General features: G+C 37.5%; 1 pseudogene across 1 annotated transcript in view; it reads right to left on the reverse strand.

Moving 5' to 3' along the window:
• Positions 1-15,347, reverse strand: part of LOC308241148 (neurofilament light polypeptide-like) — a 62,796-nt pseudogene extending 47,449 nt beyond the window's left edge. Inside the window, exons 1-4 of the transcript in view lie at positions 15,254-15,347; positions 13,175-13,280; positions 13,003-13,077; positions 7,707-7,901 (exon numbers count right to left, since the gene is read on the reverse strand). The product of the transcript in view is annotated as a neurofilament light polypeptide-like (transcript). The remainder of the gene's footprint in view (positions 1-7,706; positions 7,902-13,002; positions 13,078-13,174; positions 13,281-15,253) is intronic.
• Positions 15,348-26,759: the final 11,412 nt, after the last annotated feature.

Consider the following 26,759-nt stretch of genomic DNA (forward strand, 5'->3'; position numbering starts at 1 on the left):
CTAAAAGGGAATAGAGGGGATTATTCCTTTCCTGCAAATTCCTTGTTGAAATTAAGAAAAATTATATTCATTGTTTATTTATAGTCCCTAGGACATATCAAGTGCTACATAATTACATCATATATTCTCTCTCTCTTTCTCTCCTGTCCTTGCTCCCTCCCTCTATCCCTCTCAGCTATGTACAAAAGGGAAATATGCAATCGGTATTGTGACAAATCATTGAATATGCTCATTTTGTGAGCTGATTATTTTGTTATAATCACTTTGTCCTCCCAATCACATGATGGATAGGTCTGTCATTTTAGAACACAAGGAAAAAGAATACACTTTGCTCAGGAGTCAGATGATTGCTGGGGATGTGGGTTATGAGTGTTGCTGTCAACTCTTAAGCAACCCACCCCACATATTCTTATGTTGATAACTAGAGGCCCGGTGCACAACATTCGTGCACTCGGGGGGCAAAAGTGGGACGGAGGGGGGGTCCCTCAGCCCAGCCTGTGACCTTTAGCAGTCCGGGAGCCCTTGGGAGAGGCTCCCCGCCATCGCTGCTGCACTTGCCAGCCCGGCTTGTGGCTGAGCAATGCTCCTCCTGTGGAAACGCACTGACCACTAGGGGGCAACTCCTGCGTTGAGCGTATGCCCCCTGGTGGTCAGTGTATGTCATAGCAACTGGTTGTTCCCTCGTTCGGTCGATTTTCATTTTACCCTTTTATTATATAGGAAGGATATATTTATTTTCTTTGACCATGGTAATAACAATAGGTACTGAAACTTCGAGTTTTTATTGAGACAGCCCATGTCCTAACAGGAACAGAGTTGTTTATTATGAATTATTAGAAGCTGTTAGCTTTTGGTTTTGATTTTAGAAAAGTACAGCCATCTGGGAAATAAGTACTTACTAGCTAATATGGAAAGAGCAGAAGTAAACTATATCATCAACTATATAAGGTAGTCTACGTAAATATTTTTGTTCTGGAAAATGAAATATGTGATTTAGGGGACAGAACACCTCAGCTCTTTCCCTCACCCTCAAATGCCCAGCCCTCAGCCCATTGACAGAAAATTAAAGTAAAACTACTCTCCTAATTTTTTTCTCCTCACAGACACCACGTTTCCATAGATCTTGACATCATTTTGTAGCCATTTCCTTAGTGAACATGGCAATTTATTAAACAGTGGCCTAGTTTAATGCACCTTGCCAAAGTGAATCAGTTGCTCCCTCTTTGCCAAAAGGCTCAGACTGATTTTTAAAAATTGCACTAAAGTTAACTTCCATTATTACTCAGTTGAGTTTTTTTCTATATGAAGACTTTGGGTTATTTGTTCAAAATAAAAATCCAATTGTCAGAACATGTTGGGAACATTGAGTCTAGGGGGTTTGGAAATGAAACTATGTTTTCATCATTTCTCATTGATTTCTTCCCGCTATTTAGGTGATCAATTCAATGTAAGTTTCCACATTATTTTTTTAAAAAAGCTTTTTTGAGATGCCATATTGGGATTCTATACAAAAGTAATAGAAGTCCAAGTTATGATTATGTTTATTCTTGCTGTTCTGTAAAATGCATAACTTTATAGTTTGTAAAAATTGCAGGTTTAAGAGTAATACTATTATAGGAAATAATATACTTTCAGGAAGCAAAGGCCGGATATTAGTCTAGCATGTTGTGTAGGAAAACAGTATTATTTTCAGATTTGGAGACTTATTTTGTATAAAGAAAAATGAGAATAAGATAAATCCTCCATGAAGTTGATTGTAGGATGACATTTAAAAAAAATTCATTAAAATCTGCTTGAATTTTAAAAAACTCTATACACTGCAATTTTTATAAAAGTCTCATTTATGTTACATATAGGTGATCATCTTTAATGGGTCATTTTCTTGAATAGTTCCATCATTTTTCATTGGAAATATCTTCAAAGCTTATCTTGATAAGAAATAAACCTTAAATTTAGACCTCATTCATACACTCACATAATGTTTAGTAATTTAATCTAATTTAGAATTAATTACTAGATCTATTATCTCCATCTGCATAATAAACTACTCAAGAGTTAGTAGGTTAAATCGACCGTTTTACTGCTCATGATTCTGTGGGTCAGGAGCCAAGCCGGCCTCCTCAGGGTTGGCTTGTCTCTTGCTAGCTACGGCAGCTTAGCTGGGACTGGTGGAGCCAAGATAACTTTACTCACATGTGTGGTAAGAGGCAACTACAAAGTCCGGAGATTGGCTGGTCCTTTATCTTTTGTAATCTCATGTCTTCCAAGGCATGTCCCTGTGTCTTCTTTCTGTAGTGGGGTAGAGGTTTGGGATTGAGGTGTGGGGTCAGAGTTTTTTAAGTAATGACTCAAGGCTCAAAGGGGATGAAGGCATTGTATTAGTTAAAGCAAGTCACAGGCTAGCAAAGTAAGTCAGGGGAGAGGGATAAAAAACTCCTCTCTCAATGGGAGGAACAGCATGTCACACAGAAGGAAGGAATTATTGGTGGCTGTCTTTGCAGACAATCTATGACCACCACCACCATTTATACTCTATTCCACACGAACTGTTCATGATTCTCTGTCCCTTTGCTTATGCTTCCACACTAACTCTATTTGCTAACATCTTATTTATCTCTTAAGGTTCATTTCTAACACTCTCACACATTGCCTTTTACATGATGGCTTTCATATGTAATTTAGATTTTATTCTCACATTGAAAAGAGTAATTTTTTTTTTCCATTTTAGGTAATCCTCATTGGCAATTGTGAAAATAAAACCACTAAATCCGTAGTTACTACACCATGATTTCACCTAAGATAGCAGCAGCATTTGATATAGTATATTATCCCTGTTTCTTTAAATCTTTATTTAGTTTCAGTCTACAGACTGATTTTATTGCTACTTCACGAGTCTCCTGCTTTTCACTGTCCTTCATTGGATTTATTTCATCTTCTTCACCTCAAATTATTGAAATGTCTCAGGGCTCAATACTATGATTTCTTCTCTTCTCTATCTACAATAATTTCCTTGCTTTCATCTATACACAGGGCTTCAATGCCATCTAGAATCAGGAATCCAATTTTATGTCTCTTTAACTCTAGAAGTTTATATCCAACTGATCAGTTAACATCACTCTTTGTAGGTCTAATGAACACTCAATATTTCCAAAATTAATGTCTTTATTTTAAAACTCCACTTCCATCTGTTGCTCTGCTAGCTTCCTCATGGTATTAAATGGTACCAGTTCCCCAACCTGGACATCTTATGATCATTCTTAAATCCCTTCTTTTTATCATATCCCACATCACAACCATCATCAAGAATTATCCTTTAGCTTTGCTTCCAAAAAATATCCTGAATTACATATCACCATATTCACTGCTAATGACTTGTCCTAGCCACCATCATCTATCAATTAGACCATGATAGGAGCTTCCAAACTCCTTCCTGTTTCCACTCTTGTTCCCCTATAACCTATTCAGAATCGGTTGGAAAAATCCTTTAAACACGTAATTCATATTTTTATTCTTAGCTCAAAGCCCTACCAAAGTATTTTAGTACACTGAGAATATTATACAAATTTGTTATCATGAGATACATTGTTCCCATGTGTTTTCAGTTCTTACTCTTATAAGTTTACTGCTCATTTACTGTGTCCAGCCACACTGTCTGGTTGCTTTTCCTAAAATATGTCCAGCATGTTCTTGACCCCAGGCCCTTGAACTTGACAATTATTATTTCTGGAATGTTCTTTGAGATATTTGTTAGAGCTTACTTCAATAACATCCTCGGGTTTGGGTCCTCAGCCTATCATAAAAAGGTCTTTCATGAACATCCTACCTCAAATAGAAAACCATTCTTATCACTCTTTTTCAGTTTTATTTTTATGATGCATTTAAAACAATTTGATATCATATTTTATATGAGTTAAATTTTCGGGGAGATATAAAATCTAGAATTCAGGAGAGAGTTCTGGGTAGAGAGATGAAGTTTTAATTTAGTGATTAGCCACTTTCTAATTTTTTAACTTAAAACATTTATTGTAAAACTACATCAGTCTATTGAAATACATAAAAAAGTCTTATTAACCCAAGCTCATATATATAAATTTATTTAATTTTTACATATTTAAATTTTTAAAATTTGTATACTTAATATACTAGTATATGTAAATTGAGAGACTATGATACTTAAATTCTGACAATAGGTGTCTAAATACTAATGCAACATCATTCATTGGCAATACAACACTGGAAAAAATTTCTAAACTTAATTGAATGTCAATTTATTGACATTTAAAATCAAAATTAAAAAATCAACTGTTCTTCATTGCTTTGCTTTGTTTTTTAAACAGGATTGTTAGAAATACCGAGGTAATGTTTTGAGCACAGTGTAAATGTTATTATCACTTAATGACTATAAATCTAATTTATTCACTACATTTAAATGCTGTCTTCATAATCCTAGTTATATCCTGTAGATATAACTAGAGGCCCAGTTGCACTAGGGTCCCTAGGCCTGGCCAGCAATCAGAGTTGATGAGGGCCTTCCTGCTTCTAGCCGGGGGCCTTCCTTCCCCGCTGCAGCCGGCCAAGACCTTCCTTTGTTTCACTCTGCCCCCTGGTGGTCAGCGCATGTTATAGCAAGCTATCGAACTCCAGGTCTCCAGGTTGAACTCCCAAGGGGACACTTTGCATATTAGCCTTTTATATTTATAGATAATAACAAGTGTTTGTGAGAATACTTGGGATAAAAGAGCAACGCTTTTTGTTTCTCTCTAAATTTTGTTCAGTTTAAAAAAAATTCTTTCTTTCTGTCTTTTTTGGGGGAATAATTAAAGTCATATTCAAAGAAAGCACATGAAAAGCTGTTTAAAAGAACACAACTATAAATTTTGCACATCAGTGTTTACTAAATCAACTAATATCTTAACCATTAAATTTTACCACATGCAAAATGTTATAAAACTGATTAACAAGTTTTTTGAATATCAATAAAATAATTGGTAGAATAAGGAATTTAAACCCCTATTCTTGCTTTCCCATATCAATATCCTCTAGAGACACTTTTTCCTTTTAGGTTAAAATACAATCACAGCAAGCCACAATCTGCACTTAGTGTCTGGCTCATTCAAGTGGCTGGTTATTTAAACTTGAAATACATTTCCATTGACAGCAACAATAGAACTACAAATGGATGAAAACCATTTTGAATGTTCCAAAACTCTTTTGAGATTTAGGCTTTTCAAGTTCCATGGGAAGAAAATAAATTGGTTGGTATTAAGCATCGTTTTTACAAATAATTATACATTTCAAAGCCGTCTTTAGAGATGGAGCAATGAAATGTCATTGAAAGAAAAGAGAACTGTTATTCTGAATTTATGAAAAATTGTATTCTCTTAATAGGAAGATATGACATACAGTGCATGTTGGCATCTAATACCACAGATTGATGGAATTTAGCTACATTATTTTTGTGAAAAGTTCAATTTGAAATTCACTTGTTCCACTGTTATACTATTTATCACTTTAACCAGACATGCAATATTTCAAACAATTCAATTTGAAATACTAAGATTTTGTGATAAAAATAATCCACCATACACGTAAAAATCAAAGCCTGGAAGGTGACATAATTTAGTACATGTTCCAACTGCATTCTTTTTGATGAACTTCCAACAATTCACTCCACAGACTGCAAAGTTTTCAGTGTTATCAGTTTGCTTTTAAAGAAACTCACCTCCAAAGCTTTTCAATTAAATAAGAGTAGGTTCGGTTACCTCTTGTAGAAGTTCATCCTATATAATAAGGCTAATATGCTAAGTGTCTGGTCGTCCATTCAATCAATTAAAGCATAATATGCTAATGATATGCTAAGGCTGCTCAACCACTTGCTATGCCAGGGGTCAGACAGTTGACCAGTTGACCAGTTGCTATGACATGCACTGACCACTAGGGGGCAGACACTCAGACCAGTAGGTTAGCTTGCTTCTGGGGTCTGTGATCAGGACTGAGAGAAACAGGCCAGACACACCTTGGATCCCTGCTGCGGCCCCTCCCCAGCTGGCCAACCTCCGGCATTTCTCCCCAGCCCCTATCATGCACCAGTGGGGTCCCTTGGCCTGGCCTGTGCCCTCTCACAATCTGGGACCCCTCAGGGGATGTTGGAGAGCCAGTTTTGGCCAGATCCCACAGACCAGGCCGAGGGACCCCACAGGTGCATGAATTTGTGTACCAGGCCTCTAGTCAGTAATAATAGGATTCAACTGTTTTCAACAATTCAGTTTACTTTCCACTAAAGTAGCTAAAATTTTAGATGCACTTCCACTGCCACCCTCCCCCAAATGAGTTTAATGTACATTTGAGTTTAGTGAGTATTTCACACTGCACGTGTAGTAAATTTATCTCAGTTCATTTATTTTTGAGTTTACCTATGAATCTATGTGATGGATATTTTGACTGTTTAGAGAAAAATAATATGGTAATAGAAAACTGATAATTGCAATGTAATTAGATCATTTGACCATGCTCAAATTTAGTCGAATGTTTTTCCATTAAAAAAAAATTAAAGTCAACTATTGATAGCAAAATTACTGTATATTTGGCACTTTTTAAAAATCGCCACAGATCTAACTTGACTATGTACATTATTAACTTTAGATTTTTAACTCATAAAATTTTGAGGGAAATAAGTGCTTATTAAAATGTTTTATTTTCTTTAATTTTTAAAATTTTAATTTAATTTTTAAAATTTTATTGTTGAAAGTATTACATATGTCCCTTTTTCCCCCCATTGACCTCTCCCAGCCCGCCCCTGCCCCCAACTCCAGGCCTTCACCACCCTATTGTCTGTGTTCTTGGGTTGTGTATATATGCATACAAGTTCATTGGTTGATTTCTTCCCATTCATTCACCCTCCCTTGCCTTCCCTCTGAGGCTGGACGGTCTGTTCAATCAGACCGTCTGTTCAATCAGACCGTCTCTGCTTCTATGTCTCTGGATCTATTTTTGTTAATCAGTTTATGTTGTTCATTAGATTCCACATAGGAGGATATACCTGGAGAGCATTATGCTAAGCAAAATAAGCCAGTTAGAGAAAGATAAGTATCACATGATCTCAGTCATATGATTAAAATGTTTTAATCCTAAAGTAAGTTCTATGTATATTACTATATTATTGTACACATGTATGTCATTTTGTTTCCTCAGGGTCAGAATGTATGTTTTATTTTCAGAACCACTTATAAGAGTAAATTTTAATCCTTTAAAATTGATAATGATATCCTAAAAGTATAAAGTATAGCTGGTGAAATTTTAATTTATAAACTAATAAAGCCTTTTGTAGGCTAGAGCTGATTTATAGATAGATAGGAAAAACCTCTCTCTTTATTGCTTGAGAGGTCTGATGTCTGGTTTTGACTCCTGGCCATGATAAGGCAGCAGGACTTACAATATGCTTTATGAAATCTGAATTCCCCTGGCAACCTTCAGCCCTCAGGGTCATTTTGTTTATTAATGGTTTTTACCTGACATACAGTAGCTTGGCTTGCCTATGTGATAGAAGGGCATGAAACTCCTGCTGGGATTTCTGCTTCAAGCTTTTCTGAAGCCCAGATTCCTAGCACAGATCTTGGTGGTTCAACTCAGAAGCAAAGTGAGTTGTCTATGCTACTAAGGGCCCTAGGGAGCTTGCCTCTAGAATAGCGGTCACCAACGTTTCAGACCTCACGGACCACCAGTGGTCTTCGGAACACCGGTTGGCAACCTCTGCTCCAAAGGTTTCCTTAAACCAGCCGTCGCCAGCCTTTTGGACCATATGGACCAACAGTGGTCCGCGAAACGCTTCTCTAGAAGTAATACATTTTACAAATTCAATGAAATAATTAATCCGATTTACACAAGGGAAGTCAGTAGACAAGCTGGATTTACAGAGAATATTATTGAGTTACAAAGAATCTACACAACAGTTTTCATAAATAACTAAAGTTAAATGGCACTTTGAGATTGTTTAAAACCAACAATCTCAAAGTGCCATTTGAGATTGGACACCTGGGGTCAGATGTCCCCTTATTATCTAAATGAAGATGTGCACTTGTTGACTGTGATAGACAAAATGGGAAAACCTTACCATGAAGCTCACAGTTTATTCATGAACATTCTTCCTCACTGGAAGCTTTGATATCTATATATATAAAAGCCCAGCAACCAGAACACCAGAATGACTGGTGGCTATGACGCACACTGTGGCAGCCAACTGGCCTGATCCAGCCCCTGCTCATCCCCCAACATCCCGATTTGGGGGCAGAGCTGGCCAGCCAACCACCCATGACTCCTCCCCCCAGCTATCCCCACCCCGAGTGTTCCCCCTCACACACCCTGATCGGCCCCTCCACCCCACCGGTCCAGTCCAATGGGCCCTGAGCCTCTGGTTAACTATAAAAGAATTGTCAGACTATAAGAACAGAGCATTTCCTGATTTTCATAATCTAGCCTATGAAAGGTGAACTTGCCAGTGGCTGAACATCATGGAGCCAGATGTCAAGGAAAGCTTTGCTCAGCTGGGTTGCATGTGCTCCATTCCTGGTTAAGCGTCTATATCCTCCAATAAATCACAACATACTCCAGATGTGTGGGTGCAGTCTCTTCTCACCCATTTGTATTGCACATGAAAAGGTGCAGTAAAATTTGAAATTTATGCCATGTGCCATGTTCTTAAACTTGGCCTATGATATAATGAAAGAACTGTGGTAGGAAATAGCATGGGAAAAGGGAAGGAGTAGAATTATTTTTCTACCTTTGCTTTATTTTGTCCCTTTAGATTGTACAGAAGTATAAGCAATGCTTTTCCCAGAGGGTGTGTTTCAGAAGTGAAGCTTGAATGGAGTTAGGTGACATGGACACAAGTTAAAATCACCTCAAAGGTTATTGATGTTTAGATATAAACGTCCTAGGAGGTACTGAGGACAGCAGTGAGATTCATTCTTTATAAATCTTGACGTTCATTGGAGGTGATATTTGTTCCAGAAACTCTCACTTGCCTCATCAAAATCAGTAATTCCTATCCCCCACTTCTACACCTAAATTCACTATTAACACATAAAAACTGTAAGATTACAGTTTCCTCAGCTCTTGGGAGGAAGAAATGTGTGGAAGAAACTATCACCATCAAGTTTCATGTATAATAATTGTACTAGAACCAGCCATATGATGCAACTGAAGAAAAAGAATATTGTAAATTATTTCTTCAATAAAAGCAAGATTATTAATATATGAAGCAATTTTTAGTAAGTGTATCCAAAGCTACATTATTGAGAAGAATTCTAGGAGAAAAACACAGTTCTATATACCACTTCTAGCAAAGAAGAAATATTTTTTAAACAGGGAATAAAATTAGAAGCTTTTATTTAATATATCAATATTATTGAGAAAAATGGGAAAATGCTATGTGTACCATGTAACAAATTTAGTAAACAGATTATTAAATCTAGTTTAAAACATACTTTTCTCCATAATGTCTGCCAGAAGCAATATTTCCATGCTCAATATTTTTGTGTCGAAACATTCTTTTAGCCTTAGGGAGCTCATTTATAGTGATTTATACTATACTTATTTGTTTGTTTTTTATCAAGTACATTATACAGTTTCTTGTACTTTTATAAATAACAGCAAAGCAAGTGGAATATTTAAATGAAAAAATGTGTAGTATAAATGTAATATTATTTATACTTTTAAAAATAATATATATTTGCATATGTATACATGTATTTACATATGACACATATATTTGATTAATTTGTTTAGTATAAATTTTTTCATTTTGAAAATTTATCTAATATACTAATATACCAAATTAAAACTAAAATAATGTCTTAAATTTAGAATTGTAGTTCATTTGTCCAGTCATTTCCTTCAAAAAAAAAAAATATGTTTGTTAGGTTGGGCTAAAATTGAGAAGCTTCTCTCATTGGATGCCGATTGCTGTCCAGGCTGAGGAGAGCATCCTCCTTCCGATGCCATTGTGGCCAGACAGTGGGGTAGAGAAAAGGCCACCTCTGAGGTAGAGTCCCAATTCAGCTTTTGGGACATTTAGGATATTAACCTATTTTTGTTCCACTCACAATACATAATGAATTAAAAGTCAGATAATTGATTTTTTCATCATTCTTGTTTTCCTTTTCAATAATGTGGGTATTTCTCAGTTCAATGCTTTGGTTATGAAAATTATTTAACCATCTTTTTAAGTACAACTAGTTCTCTACCACATTCAAGCACACCGATTAACACCCTCAGCATATGGAGTTTCAGGAATTACTGGGCTCCCAGGGTCTGTAAAAAATTTCACGTTCAGCCATTACTTTGTGTAGTTGAATTTTTGCTTAATCTCTATAATTTAATTTTAATAGTCTGAAATGTTCTAGTGATGTTACTGTTCCTTGGATTACTTTGTTTTTTCTTTGTCTTTGCTACCTTTGGCAGATTTTGTGGTTATTTTTATTTTGTTTGTTTTGTGTGTTTTTTCTTTTAGCCATGGAGTCCATGTTCCTTCTTTCTTCCCTATAAGGTATTCTGCTTTAGTTCTATTCAACTCTGCTTAAAAAAAAATCTATTTCTGAAATAAGCCATGTCAGTACCTAAGGCATATATCTTTATTTTTAATTATGTGACATATGCATACATACTACCCCAATCTATTTATCATTTCAAATGCTACAAGAAAAATATTAGGAAGACTAAATAATTGTCTCCCAACACCAATGCTTGCTTCCTAGAATAATATTTATCTTCTTGCTTTGAATTAGGTTCATATATACCTTCTTCAAATACAGCTTCTGCTTCAAGCAACTTTGACTTCATCTGTGAAGGAAATAAAGAAAATAATGGCAGTGTTTCTCAAAGATGATTTTGGCCTGTCAGTAAACAGTAGATTATCACAAGATCACTCTTGCTTCCAGCTATCATGCAGTGCTGCACAGCTTGACGCAATAGATACATTTGTGTTCTCTGAGATCATTAGGCACATTCGGCAAAGGGGTTTTGGAACCTGCCATTTTGAATACTGAATATCAAAGTACTAAATGGCAAACTAATATATAAGCAATCATTTCACAAGCGTTTATTGTTTTTCAAACCTATTTTTAAATATGGCCATTGGACAAAGCTGCATCAGGCTTCAATATTCCAAAGAAGATATTCTGTGGACTACTCATTCTCTGAAGATATTTTTGTAGAAAACTACTTCAGAAATTGATTTTATTAATATTTTTCTTATCATTTAAGAAGTCTATACTGCAATCAACAGCAGGAACTGATAGACTCATTATTATCAGTATCTAGCCCTAGCACCTCACTCAAAAATTTTCCAATATACCCAATAGTCATATTTCAATAAATATCTTATGTATTTGATATCCTTATGTTATTTCTCTCAGAGTCAGAGAATCTGTAATTTATGTTCATCCCCACTGTTGCCCATGGGTACTTGCTTGTGCTTTTAATAAATTCTATTCTTTCTATGGTATCATTAAATAATGTTCACTATCTTAATCAATGATATATTTCAGATGCTAAAGAGAGTCATATTTCAATAGATCAAAGCACATATTTTCAGGGAATATATATGTGTTTTTAATTGTTTATCTGGCTTTAATAATAGACTGGTTTAAAGAGAATTTTAAAAAGAGTTTAAGAGTGCCACAAATTATTATTAGAAAGATATGTGACTCTTTATTCCTGATGAGGTATTTTCAAAGTATTGTCATTTCTTGTTTAGGCACATATCTCATTTATTGCTTCCTAAACTCCTTCAGCTAAATTTTAAAAAGCTTTAATTGTAAACCAAACACTTGTTAGAAATAACACATTGACCAGACTATGTTAGAAGCACAGTATTTTTAAAAAAATATTTTTGTTGATTTCAGAGAGGGAGATAGAGATAGAAACATCAATGATGAGAGAGAATCATTGATCTGCTGCCTCCTGTACACCCCCTACTGGGGATCGAGCTTGCAGCCCAAACATGTGCACTTGACTGGGATAGAACCCGGGACACTCTAGTCTGCAGGCTGATCCTCTATTCACTGAGCAAAACTAGCTAGGGCCACAGTATTTTTTAAAAAATACATTGAATACATAGACAATTGACTCCATCATCAATATCTGTGTAACAAAAGTGAATTTTTTAAAAATATATTTTATTGATTATTTTTATTTTTTTATTTTTTTACAGAGAGGAAGGGAGAGGGATAGAGAGTTAGAAACATCGTTCAGCTACTTCCTGCACGCCCCTACTGGGGATGTGCCCACAACCAAAGGTACATGCCCTTGACCGGCATCGAACCTGGGACCCTTCAGTCTGCAGGCCGACGCTCTATCCACTGAGCCAAACCAGTTAGGGCACAAAAGTGAATTTTTAAAACTGGTTTTGATGATACATAGTGTTATAAATTTAATGGTTTAACATCTTATTGTTGATCGAGATTAGTGGGATATTCCAGGCATAAACCATTTAATTACTGCAAATATAAAGACAATTTAGGGTGGTTAAGGAAATGCACATGTTTGATTTCCTACAATATTTGATGTTGACATTTTAGTAACTGGGTACTTTGAGACTAGACATTTATATATCTAACCCATAAATGTGGACAAATCTTATACTTGGAGGATTACAGATATATTTCCTTGTGCTTCTAAGTATTGGAGCTGATATTTATCTCAAGAAATACCTTATTTTTGGACATTGTTATATGGACACCATTATTCTCATCCTATATCACAATATGCTTCCCACTGCTATTAGTTTTAGCTTCCAAAAATAAAAATCAGCTCCCAGACAAATACATGAAGACTCCCATACATCTTAAGAAGTTCTGTTCATCCTTAATATAATATGTAACCCCATGGAATATACAATTTAATTTTATCTCTTCAGTCAAGTTTTCTCAAACTTAAAGAACCTCTTAACACCACCCAAATGGATTACACAACTGAGTGCCTCAAAATTCCTGCTCTTCCCATTACCTGGGGCTCTTCTCTATACTCCATTTGGCTTTTTCTTTTTCTAGTCCTTGAAGACCTAGCTCAAAATTTTTCTTCCTCAAATAAACAGTCAAGTAATTGCATGAAGTAAATTATAGGACTCCCTTATTTTGCTTCCATAGTATTTCCCTCATACCTGTAATATTGGTCCTACCATGATGCTACCAGTAGATCATTGTCCAGGACTGCCAATTGCACTGTAATTTGAAACCCACAAGACAAAGACTTTATGTTCATAAACTCCAACATCTGTACCTGGACTAAAGAGACATTTAAAATAAATAAATTTAAAAAGTTGTCAATAAATGCCATAATAATTTATTTTTATTTCAGCTTTCATTAAGTATTATAAGCTAATAAGATAACTGGTTAGAAATTATTTTTCACTCCACCTATACTATTAAATGAGGATTAGAAAAAAATTGTTTGTTAAAATAACTATATGATCTACCTTTGACCTATTTATAATTTTTATGAATAAAAAAATTATAATATGTATTCATTAATTAAGATATTTAAAAGTTATCTAATTAATCTTTGGAAGAAAAATTATTTCTTTTTGTGTAGCTCCCTTATAGAATCTATCAAATCTATACACTCTTGTCCTGCTCAACTATCAACATCATACAAATTAACTTTTATTTTTACAATTACCAAAATTACGGTTGTTGGAAAACTATATTCTGTGCAGTGGAAGCTTGGTAAGTATAATTTTCTCAGACAAAATATATATTCTTCAATAAATATTCTTTCAAACATATCATATCCATTAATCAAAGATATGGTAAAATATGTCATAATGAGGAACATATGCCTTAGGGAAAGTAGTATAATAAACTTAGATTTTATGTGAACTTATAAAAACCTTAATATTTTGATTTTCATAAAAAAAAACATTAAAGTCAAATACTAATCATAGAACATATAGTAAAAAGATTTTAAAAAATGAATATTTTACAAATAATTTATATGTAACATTGCTTCTTTTGTAGACATATTTTAATGTCTTGTTCTGGCTATTTTTTAAATTTTATTTTGATATAACTTTATATTTACTGAAAGTTGCATATATAATACTAAGAATTCCCATGTACCCTATAATTGGCTTTTCCTAATCTTAAAATCTTGCATAACCATTGTCTATTTATCAAAACAAAGACATTAACTTTGATTTTATACAGACTACAGACTTTGATTTGATTATCCAATGAATGTCCTTTTTCTGCTCAAGGACACAATCCATGTTAATCACATCTCTTAAGTCTTCTCTAATCTTTGACAATTCTTAGTCTTTCCTCCATGACTTGGATATTTTTAATGAGTACTGGGTAGTTCTTTTGTGGAATGTCCCTCCATTTTGATTTATGTGATCTTGTCCCATAGTTAATAAATGTCTTTTAATAATGATAATCTACATACATTTTATTTTATTATTCATTTATCCATTGATTTTGTCTTTTATATAAATGTTCCATATACAGAGCCATCACATGTTTGTGCAGAAAGTGCACTGAACACAATTGGAGGCTCCATATACCTTACAGCACTGCATTTACTTTTTCACATACTCCTCAGAATACATATCTTACTAATAAAAGAGAAATATGTAAATTGACCATCACTTCATGATGCCCACAGCCGATCAGGAGTGAGTATGCAAATTAACCAGACAAAGATGGTTGCAGCCCCGCCCCCCGGCCGCTCCAGGCCTCTGGGCAGCGCTCCACACCTGTCAAAGTCCTTGCAGCCTCCCTGTGGCAACCCTCTGGTGCTTGATGTTGTAGCTTCCGGTGTCTGGTGTCTCTCTCTACCTGACTTCTGCCCCGCTTCTCTAGTAAACAAAATCCTAGCATTGGAGCAGCTCTGCGGGCACAGATGCAAGTGGAAGCTCACTTGGTGCACAGTTAGCGCACCCTGGGAGCCGCAGGCCAGCCAAGGGGCGATGGTGGCAGCTGTGGCGGCAGCAGCAGGCAGCTCAGCTTTGTTTTGAATAGATGAAAGAGGCCACCTACACAGTAACCCAAATTATCAGATCTCCCTCCTCCCTATCTTGCCAAATCAAGAGGGGAGGGGCTATGGGCTTGGAGGGAGGGCGGGCGGGCACGAGGTGGAGGGTGGAGGAGGAAGAGGATGAGGAAGGGGGCCAGTTGCATCCCACGTTCACAATGGGAAAGTGAAATGCACTAGCACACCCAACCTCTCCAGTCCTCCCTGCCTGCCTCGCTCCCCTTACCTCTTCCCCTCCGCACAGCCAGCGCTGCACAGAGGAACTCTCCAGAGAAGGAGGGCGAGGAGGAAGCGGCGCCAGAGCGCACAGGGCTAGCCATCACCGCTGCCGCTGCACAGGCTGCCAGAGCAAGCCCGCCACATGCTGGCAGCCAGGCGAAGGAAGGCCTATTCTTGCACAAATCTTTGTGCATGGGGCTTCTAGTATAATTGTATTATGAAAGTTTGATTTACTTCAACTACAATAAATCTAAGGAAAACTGTCATTTGCAAATGTATTGGTTTTTAAAAAATGTTTATTGTTGAAAGTATTACAAATGTCCCCTTTTGCTATTTACATTTATTATGATGTCTACATTTTATACATATTAAAAGATTTCTAATACAAAATTTGAAATATTATATATGTTGGCTTTCCTATCCTATATAATAAAGAGGTAATATGCAAATTGACTGTTACACTCTCGCACAAGATGGCCACACCCATGTGGTCACAAGATGGCTGCCACAAGAGGGCCAGCAGGGGAGGGCAATTGTGGGTGATGAGGCCAGCAGGGGAGGGCAGTTGGGGGCAACCAGGCCTGCAGGGGAGGGAAGGCAGTTGGGGAGGACTGGGCCTGTAGGGGTGGGCAGTTGGGGGTGACAAAGCCTGCAGGAGAAGGCAGTTGGAGGCGACCAGGCCTGCAGGGAAGGGCAGTTGGGGGTGAACAGGCCTGCAGGAAAGGCAGTTGGGGGTGACCAAGCCTGCAGGGGAGGGCAGTTAGGGGTGACCAAGTCAGCAGGGGAGGGAAGTTAGGGGAGACTGGGCCAGCAAGGGAGAGCAGTTGGGGGCAATCAGGCCTGCAGGGGAGCACAGTTGGGGGTGACCAGGGCTGTAGGGGAGGCCTGCAGGGGAGCGGTTAGGGGCAATCAGGCAGGCAGGCAGGTGAGTGGTAAGGAGCCAGCCCAGATTGTGAGAGAGATGTCCCAGATTGGAGAGGGTGCAGACTGGGCTGAAGGACACTCCCCCCCCCCACCCCGTGCACAAATTTCATGCACTGGGACTCTAGTTCTATATAATAAAAGGCTAATATGCAAATCGAAGAACAGCAGGAGAACTGCTATGACGTGCACTGACCACCAGGGGGCAGACGCTCAACACAGGTGATGCCCCCTGGTGGTCAGTGCGCTCCCACAGGGGGAGTACCACTCAACCACAAGCTGGGCTCACAGCTGGAAAGCACAGCGGAGGTAAGAGGAGCCTCTCCCACCTCCATGGCAGTGCTAAGGACATCCCCCGAGAGATCCCAGACTGGGAGAGGGCACAGGCTGGGCTGAGGGGCTCCTCCCCTCACCCCAAGTGCATGAATGTCATGCACCAGGCCTCTAGTTTATACATAAACTTCTCATTTAAAAAAATAAATCCTTGATCCTTATCTAATCACTAATACAATCTTGAAATTTGTGGTGTGTTAATAATATGGTTTTATCATTTAAAAATTTTTAAATTATTTCTAGATCCAGAGTCCTTATCAAATCAAAATGTTCCAAAAATAGATGCATCTTGATCAGTGGAATCAGTAACAACAACAAAAAAGGTTCACTTACAAGAAGTTAGTATTATATGCTCAAGCAAAATTGTGAAGTAGGACAATTTATTTTTAATTTGATCTTTCTTCTATTTCTGTATTCTTCTTAAGTAACACTCTGCCCTGGGCCCTAGTGTTCATAAGTTTCTACTTCAAAAGCTATATCTGTCCAATGGAGTTTACATGTAAAATTACTCCCTTTCCCCCCCACATTAAACCCTAGAAACTATGACCCACACTGGATGCTTTCCACAGATGGTCAAATTATCACCCAGATTATATTCAATTTATTCAACAATATTGTGTGTTTTTATCTGCCAAGATTTTTATAAAAATCGTATTTTAACCCCCAAATGAATTCACAAATACTTCTAATGAGAAAGAGATTTGGGGGTCACATATATTTCTAAATGATTCTTAAATTATATATCATGAAATGCCTGCAATCAGAGATGTAATGTTAAGATAAGAAGCCCTGAAGTCTAGATTTTGAGTAGAGGTGCTTTTAAAATATTTATCACATATAATTTTATGTTCAATTATAGACTTACTAAACTATTAAAAATAAAGTTTTTCCCTGTGCTAATTTAGCATCCAGCATTTCTTTAATTATACTGCTTTTTCTTACTTATGTTATGCACTCATTTAATATTTCATTCACCTCATTCAATATAGCAGTTTCCATTTTATAGATATTAAAAAATATATAGTTAAAGAGCCAAATTCTGACATTGCAGTGCTTCACTTCATAGTTCCTTCTGTTCATACCAATATATTAGAATTCTTGTAGTATAATCACCTAATTCAGGAATGAAATTTATTTCACTTAATTTTTGCCTTTGATGAGAAGAGCAAACACATTTTTGACATCTCAGAAGCTACTTATTTAAGCTGCAAAAAACACACACAATAATGAAAATAAACCTACTGACCTAGTTTGAAAACAAAAAATATATTAATATAGTGAATTAAAATAAACTCTTTTATAAGTAAAACAGTTCAAAAGTCAATTAGAAAGATGAGAAAACTAATAGCCTAAAACTCCCTAAATATGTCCAAAGAAATAAAATTTTGTATTTGTTTTGTATTTCAATTAGAATATAGCCTTTGGAAAAGAAAACTTATATATGTGTTTCTATAAAATTTCAAATCATAGCAGAATATTTATTTATATGTATTTGTATTTTTCTAAATTTTTATTAAGTTATAGAAATAATACTTATGCTTTCAAATGTATTTTCAATTGGTTGATAAAATAATTTTATTTATGCACAATTAGTAATTTTGGAAATAATTTTAATAATTCTGAAGTTGGAGATTTTTTTAAACATATAAAGATAAAATAATCTGTGTAAAAGCAGTGCAACTCTTCTCAAATGTTAAATGTATTACTCTACCCATATTTCTAAGTGTTCCTATATCTCAAGAATATTGAAATAGGTAGCAATTTTTATTTGACAGGTTTTATTTATTTATTTATTTTTGATGGCCTCTTGCGCTTTATTTTTTTATATAAATCTTTATTGTTCAGATTATTACAATTGTTTCTCTTTCCCCCCCCCCCCATAGCTCGCCTCCACCCTGTTCCCACCCCACCCTCTGCCCTTACCCTCCCCAACCACTGTCCTCATCCATAGGTTTACAATTTTTGTCCAGTCTCTTCCCGCACCCCCCACCCTCGTTTGCCCCCTGAGAATTGTCAGTCCACTCCCTTTCCCCTGATTCTATTATATTCACCAGTTTACTCTGTTCATCAGACTTTTTTATTCACTTGATTTTTAGATTCACTTGTTGATAGATATGTATTTGTTGTTCATAATTTTTATCTTTACCTTTTTCTTCTTCTTCCTCTTCTTAGAGAATACCCTTCAGCATTTCATGTAATCCTGGTTTGGCAGTGATGAACTCCTTTAGCTTTTTCTTATCTGTGAAGCTCTTTATCTGACCTCCAATTCTGAATGATAGCTTTGCTGGGTAGAGTAATCTTGGTTGTAGGTTCTTGCTTTTCATCACTTTGAATATTTCTTGCCACTCCTGTCTGGCCTGCATAGTTTCTGCTGAGAAATCAGCTGACAGTCGTATGTATGGGTACTCCCTTGTAAGTAACTGTTTTTCTCTTGCTGCTTTTAATATTCTCTCTTTGTCTTTTGCTCTTGGCATTTTAATTATGTCTTGATGTGGTCCTCTTTGGATTCCTTTTGTTTGGGATTCTCTGCATTTCCTGGACTTGTAAGTCTATTTCTTTCACCAGGTGAGGGAAGTTTTCGGTCATTATTTCTTCAAATAGGTTTTCAGTATCTTGCTCTCTCTCTTCTTCTGGCATCCCCATAATTCAGATGTTGGTATGCTTGAAGTTGTCCCAGAGGCTCCTTACACTATCTTCATATTTTTGGGTTCTTTTTTCTTTTTGCTTTTCCAGTTGGGTGTTTTTTGCTTCTTTGTATTTCAAATCTTTGACTTGATTCTTGTGATCCTCTAGTCTGCTGTTGGATCTCTGTATATATATTTTTTTTATTTCATTCAGTGTATGCTTAATTTCTAGTTGGTCCTTTTTCATATCCTTGAGGGTCTCGAGGATATGAAATTTATTGGCCTTTTCTAGAAAATTCTTGAAAAACCTTATAACCGTGGTTTTGAACTCTATATCCAGTCATTTGCTTTCCTCCATTTCTTCCATTTGTGACCTGTTTCTTTGCCTCCGCATTTTGGCTGCTTCCCTGAGTTGACAGAGTGGCTTTGTGTGCTAGGTGTCCTATAGGGCCCAGTGGCTCAGCCTCCCCAGTTACCTGAGGTGGACACTCTTGCTGCACCCCTTTGTGGTCTGTGTACACAGTCTTGTTGTAGTTAAGTCTTGATTGTTGTTGGTATCACTGGGCGGAATTGACCTCCAGGCCTATTGGCTGTGAGGATTAGTTGTGTCTGCCCTGGGAGAACTTCTGTGCTGGAGACACCCTTATGAGACAAGACTTGCAAAAGCCTCTGCGCTTGGCTTGGAAGGGGCGGAGTCTTGAGGCAGAGCAGACAGCAATGGTTTCCCATCAGCCCTGCCTTAAGAGGCCCCTGGGTCTCAGTGTCCCATGGTAATCACTGAAAGTAACTCTGAGAGAAAGCCAAACTAGAGTTTTGCCCGCTGCCAGATAGTCCAGTTTCTCCCCGAATGAGTCTGGGTCCCCAGAGTCTTGCCCGGAACGGGAGTTCAGAGCAGTTGGGAGATTTTGTCTCACCCCCAATTGAGAAAGCCCGCCGCGCTCGTGCACGCGCCTCAGTACCTCTGCACTTCCGCAGCTCCTCTGAGTCTCAGTGTGCTTTTCTCTTTCTTCTAGTTGTAGAATTTCCACTCAGCCAGCCTTCCTGTGGTTCTGGATGGTGTCCATTTTGTCTTTTAGTGTAGTTTTGAAATTGTTGTGCGAGGCAGCAGTTTAGGTGTTTACCTATGCCGCCATCTTGATTTCTCTCTGATAGGTTTTAATCCAAGTAAAATTAAGGCTGCAATTAAAATTAATATATGTTAAAAAGGATGTTATAAAGGTACAAAGGAAAAACGTCATTTTTTTTACTTCCCTTTATTTATTTATTTTTTATTCTTTTTAAATATTGACTCAGACTCTTTTAGACAGAGACATAATGTTCCTTAAGTAAATAATTAAGTAAAAATAGTAGAAGTATAGACAGAAAATTGTTGACATGCATGGAGCAGATATATTTGTTCATCTTCTATTAAATACACATACAATGATAAAATTTTTATAACACACCAGGATGTACTAAACTTAAATGATTTCCCTTCTTTATACCCACTAATTCAATTATCAGAACTCTATTATATATCATTTATTTTATTGCATGTGTTTTTGTGGGTTTTTTAAACATTTAATCACCTTTATTTATTGTTTGTTTGTTTTTGTTAATCCTCACCAAAGGATATTTTTCCATTGATTTTTAGAGAGAATGGAAGAGAGAGGGAAAGACAGAGAGAAACATCGATGTGAGAGAAATACATCGATTGGTTGCCTTCTGCAGGAGCCCTGACCAAGGCCAGGGCCAGGAAGGAACCTGCAGCCAAGGTTCATGCCCTTGATCAGAATGGAACCCGGGACCCTTTGGTCCATAGGCTTATGCTCTATCCACTGAGCCAAACCAGCTAGGGCTTTGTAGTTTTTAAAAATAACTCTGATAAGTGCTCAGATTCTAAATGCAACTACTTTGCAGAGGACAGTAGTTGAAAGAGATTTCCTATGTCCTTAACTTTCCGTTCCTCTATGATCTTGTCTTTCCCATTAAAATGCCTCTATTCTACAAAACAGTTGTTTATGTTTGTTATTTTCAATTTGCTTTTCTCACTTTATCTTGAACCAACTTCAATCAGGTTTGACATCCAATAAAATATTTTTTGTTCTTCAATCCACCAAAGTTATTTATTTCCATACATGTACCTTACAACTATTTATACAGATAATATCAAGCTATATATAATCTCATTTTCATTCCTTCTCATGCACTGAATACAACTTCTTGATTTAATGGAACTTTAAACCCTTCTGATCCTATGATATATTATTTACAGGATTCTAAATACCTCACATCCTTGTTTTCCCTTAATCCATCTTAAGTAATACAATCAATCATTACATTCACTCCCTGTAATATAGTTTCAACTTCCGTGACTTTCCGTGAATTTCTCTGTGACTTTCTATGAGTTTTCTGTGACTTTATTAGTTAGTGAAACAAATCACAAATCTTGTAAAGTTAAACCCCCTTGAAGTTAAACCCACTGCATTTGTGTAGCTGAATAAGGCTGAAGAAAACACAGAATCATGGTGACTAATCTCACTTTAAAGTCCTGACTGGGAATATGTGGTTCACTTATAATGGCACCTAGGAATAGTATGACTCACCTTGCCCATATACCCTTCCACTGTGCTTGACGTCTATAACAGAATCACCCCACCTTTCTCAGTTCACGGTGCCCTTAATGTCTCGTTAATTTTTACATAGATGAAAAGAAATACTGAACAGTTCTGTTCATTAAGTAATTAGGTTAAATAATGTAATAAGAATTTATTTCAAAACAAGAGCAGACAGTTGAGAAAAATATCTATATATATAAAAGCCTAAGTGACCATTATGATGGAATGACCGGTCCCTGTGATACACACTGACCACCAGGGGGAAGATGCTCAATGCAGAAACTTGCCCCAGCCCTCAAGCCCCAATCGCTGATGGGGCCTATAGGCCAACCTCCCAGTCCCTTTTCACCGGCTGGCTGGCAGGCCCCGATTGCCCAATCGCCTGATCGGGGCCAGGCCCCTTGGCTGAGATGGGGAACTGGGGGTGGGTGGCAGCAGACATGGCCCTTTCCCAGGGGGGCTGAGGGCCGGCTCTCTCCTTGGGGCCAGCAGCCAACCTCCTCGGTTTCTACCCCCGTCCCTCCCCCTGGCTGGCAGGCCCCAATCAGCCCAACCCCACCCACCGCGGTGGCAGTTGGCCCCTCCCCCCAGCCAGCAGGCCCAGATTGCCTGGTCAAGGCCTGCCAGCCAACCTCCCAGTACCTCCCCCCTAACAGCAGGTCCCGACTAGGCTGGGACAGGGAACTGGGAGTGGGTGGTGGTGGATGTGGGTGGCAAGAGAAGGAGGAGGCAGGGAGGTGGGGAACTGATCATCCCTGATCCCCAGCCAGGCCTAGGGACCCCACCTATGCAGGAATTTCATGCGCCAGGCCTCCAGTACAGGTATAAATTGAAAGAAAATATCAGCGAGTTCTTTCAGTGCCTGGGCGTCCTTGGGTGCACAGTGTTAGAATGTCAGGACTACACTCTGTCCTTCTCTTCTCAAAGTATTAACAATTCTTCCCCTGTCCTAATGTAGTTAGTGTCTGATGGTTATTTCACAAACTCCCTCAAAATCGATGACTCTCTCTCCTGAATATGTGCTAATATGCTTTGTTTTATTTTCCTGTTATGCTGGTTGTGTTAGTGACAAAGCAGCACCAAGTGTTAGACCTCTCAGTTCAGCAAACTTGCTACTTGAGTTCTGGCTCAGAAAGAATTCAGAGCCAAGACAAACTATAAGAGAAAGTTTATTTAGAAAGTCACAGAGATAGAAGAAGTGAGCCTGGAAGAAATGGGCTTAGGAAATGAGGTACAGAGGCAAAAGAAGGACCCTTGGAGCTTAGAAGGGAGAGAAAGATATATAAATCTTAAGAGACAAAAGAGGGAGGAAAAGCAGATGGTGCTCTGAAGAGAGAGAGAGAGAGAGAGAGAGAGAAAGAGAGAGAGAGAGAGAGAATGTTCAGGATCCCAGTCTTCAGGGCTTTCATCTGGAGGTGTTGGAGAGGATGTCAATAGAATATTCATTAACTTTCCAAGTTGCCCGCTCTGGGTCATGGTCTCCACGAATTGGTTGGTGTCAGGGCAAGGGGTCATTAGTCAATGTAGCTGATCCTAATGTCAGCCATGGCAGCGCTCCATCTGATTTTGCTGCTTCTCTGGGCCAGGAGATGAAACCCAGCTGACCCCTATATGTCATCTCCAGGGGTTAATGTTAAGGGAGCGGTCATACAAGGGCTATGTTCTGCCTGCTGCTAGGCACCCAAGGCTCTCTGCCCTGGTGAACCTCTGCACTTGGCCTATCATTCCTACTCTATTCAAGCCTAACTGCCTATCACAGTTGGAACCCATGTGTTCTCAGACACAGCCAAACTGCCCTTTATATCTAGATTCCAACCACGTATTTTTGCTCTCTCGTGTATCAGATACTTTGCTGAATTTACTGAATACTTTATATTGGCAAGTAAGTATTTCTCTCACTGATTTAAATAACAACACTAACCTTCTAAAACTGCCATCCATTTATTCATTCCTTTAGAGCAAAGTTCCTCCTCAACACAAAACTTTTCTTCAAGTTTCTCTTCCCACTCTCTCTTGAACTTACTCCAGACAAAGTTCATTCTCCTCACTCCACTGAACCTTTTCTTGTTAAGATCATTAATGACTACCTCCTGACTGAATCCAATAGTTAATTCTCTGGCCTCATGTGATTTGACATAATAATAGTATTCAACATAGTTCATTATTCCCTCTTTGACACACTTTTTCTTCTGGATATCCTAGACACCAGCTCTATTCCCAACCCTTTCACCTCTTGGTTTACTTTGCTAATTCATCAACATCTACCTGATCTCTAAACTGAATGTTGCATAAATTAATCCTTATACTACTTTATTTTTTTTCCTATTTATGGTCATTTACATAAATTCTCATTGAATTTCATAGCTTTGAATACCATCTCTGTGTTAATACATTTCAATTGGATATTACTAGCCCACCTTTTCCCTAACCTCCATAATATATACAAACCGTTAATTAACTTGGGTGGCAAATGTAGCTTCTTATTTGCTTTCCTTCAAAGCTGTTTGTATCAGTTGTTATTAGTTGCATCTTCTCAAGTTTTCAAGGCCAAACTTTTTTTTTTTTATCTCTAATAGCATATCTATTTCATGAACAAATCCTTCTATTCCTATTTTCAAATATATCCTTAACCCAGTCAGTTCTTACCATCCCCACTGCTAACTTCTTCTTTTTTTAAAAAAAGATTTTTTATTGATTTCAGAGAGGAAGGGAGAGGGAGAGAGAGATAGAAACATCAATGATGAAAGAGAATCATTGATCGGCTGCCTCCAGCATGCCCCCAATTGGGGATTAAGCTCTCAACCTGGGCATGTGCCTTTGACCGGAATCAAACCTGGGACCCTTCAGTCCACAGTCTGATGCTCTATCCACTGAGCCAAACCAGCTAGGGCCCCACTGCTAACTTTTTGATCGGAACCACGACCATCTTTTACTAAATTGAAGCAAGTGCTACCTCTGGCTTCCATGCATTTCCCTTTACTTACTTTCCGTTTTCAACAAAACAACATAATGTTCCAGGCAGAATTATCAGATTATGTCATGGTTCTCTTTGCTTAATACCTTCAAATGGCTTCCCTTATAACTGAACTAAAATCATTAAGGTATGGTGTAATTCATTTTTTAAAATACATTTTTATTGATTTCAGAGAGAAATGGAGAGGGAAAGATAGAAACATCAATGATGAGAGAGAATCATTGATCAGCTGCCTCCTGCACAGCCCCCACTGGGGATCCAGCCTGCAACCTGGGCATGTGCTCTGACCAGGAATCACACCGTGACCTCTTGTTTCATAGATTGCTGTTCAACCACTGAGCCACGCTGGCCGGGCAGTGTGTAATTCATTTGTGATGTTTGCTGACAGATTTCAATTTCCACTCTCCTTCCTATGCATTTCCTCCCTATCTGGGCAAGCAGATAAGAAAGCTACTATGCTATCTCTCTGACACAGGCAGGAAGTTCAAACCATGCAAACCCCCACCTTCATGCACAGGAACACTTGCCTCACCCTGCCCCTTAATCACTATAACACCCAGGCCAGTTGCTCCTTCCTGCTCTCTCAGAGACTTTCAGCCTCACAGGGGAGCATGCCCTGCTCTCTGCAGAAAACTACATTATGTGAGTAGTGAACTCACACTTAGATGGCATGTGTGTAGCATCATCAGTTCAACCTCTGAAATAAATTTTGAGTAGAGTGTCTATCTCACTCCCATGGGATAATCATAAGATATGGTCACACAATATTTATTTATTTCCCCAATGCTCTACATTTCATTCACTTTACTCCAATTTTTTGGATTCTTTGCTCCCCCTATGTTACACAAAGTAAAAATTGTTCCTAAGCTTCCTTGCACATGCTCTCCACTCTGTCTAGAACTTTACTTTCCTAGATATCCACACGGCTCACACCCTCATACTTAAAATCACCTTCTGAGACAGCCACTCCTTAAGAAACCTTTATATTTCATAGTACCTATTAACATCTAACATAATTAGCACTGCACATTTAGTTTATTTATCATTGGTAAGTCCTATGTGAGCAGAAATTTTCATCTATTTTGTTTACTTTTTTACTTATAGCTCCCAGAATAATACCTTGTATATATAATAGATATTAATCAATATGGTTGAATAAATAGACTAACAGTTGTATATTGGTGGTGACAGAAGTATATTCATTCAAAATGAGCACATTTCATACAGATAACTTCCATACAAATAAAGATAAATATAGCAACATTTCATGGGACTATATCAACTTCCCTAGTAATGAAATAAACTCTAAAATAGTTTTATTTCTTTTTTCATTTTAGTCACCAATAAGAAGTGGTTAGAAATAACAAAAATATTAAACTCCACTAAAATTCAATGAAATAAATGCTCTTGTACATTTTAGGTAAAACAGACTGTCTAGAATCTAGATGATTTTTTTGGAAAGCAATTTAGAAACACACCAATAACTTGATATTTCATGTAATTCAAAAATTAATTTTAATTTCAAATGTCTTTTGTTGGGCAACATACCAAAATTATGGAAGTAAAAAACTTACGTATGAAGAAGCAATTCCTTCATATTGTCCTATAAAGAACAAAATCAAATTAAAACATGTTTCTAAGGTCACAAATAAGGATCAACTTTGAAATGAAGATTCATAGACTGGTCTTAATACAAAAAATAAACAGAAAATAATTATTCATTAGGCCTGGATAGTGTTTATTATAGAAAAGAGAAATATTTTTTTTTGTTGTAGGGTGCTGAAATATTTTGTATTGAATGTATTTAGGTGACATCTATACTAATAATAGAGGAATATGCAAATTGTCCAGGACTTCATCACAGTAACGACTGAACAGCAGGCTGTGTGGGGCAACCAGGCCGGCAGAGATGTTAGTGAGGGATGACCAAACGACTGAACAGAAGGCTGTGTGGGGTGACCAGGCCGGCAGGGGGGTTAGTGAGGGATGACTAAATGACTGAACAGCAGGCTGCATGAGGCGACCAGGCCAGCGGGGGGGTTAGTGAGGGACGACCAAACAACT

Source organism: Plecotus auritus (assembly GCF_963455305.1).
Source record: "Plecotus auritus genome assembly, chromosome: 1".
Taxonomy (NCBI): domain Eukaryota; kingdom Metazoa; phylum Chordata; class Mammalia; order Chiroptera; family Vespertilionidae; genus Plecotus; species Plecotus auritus.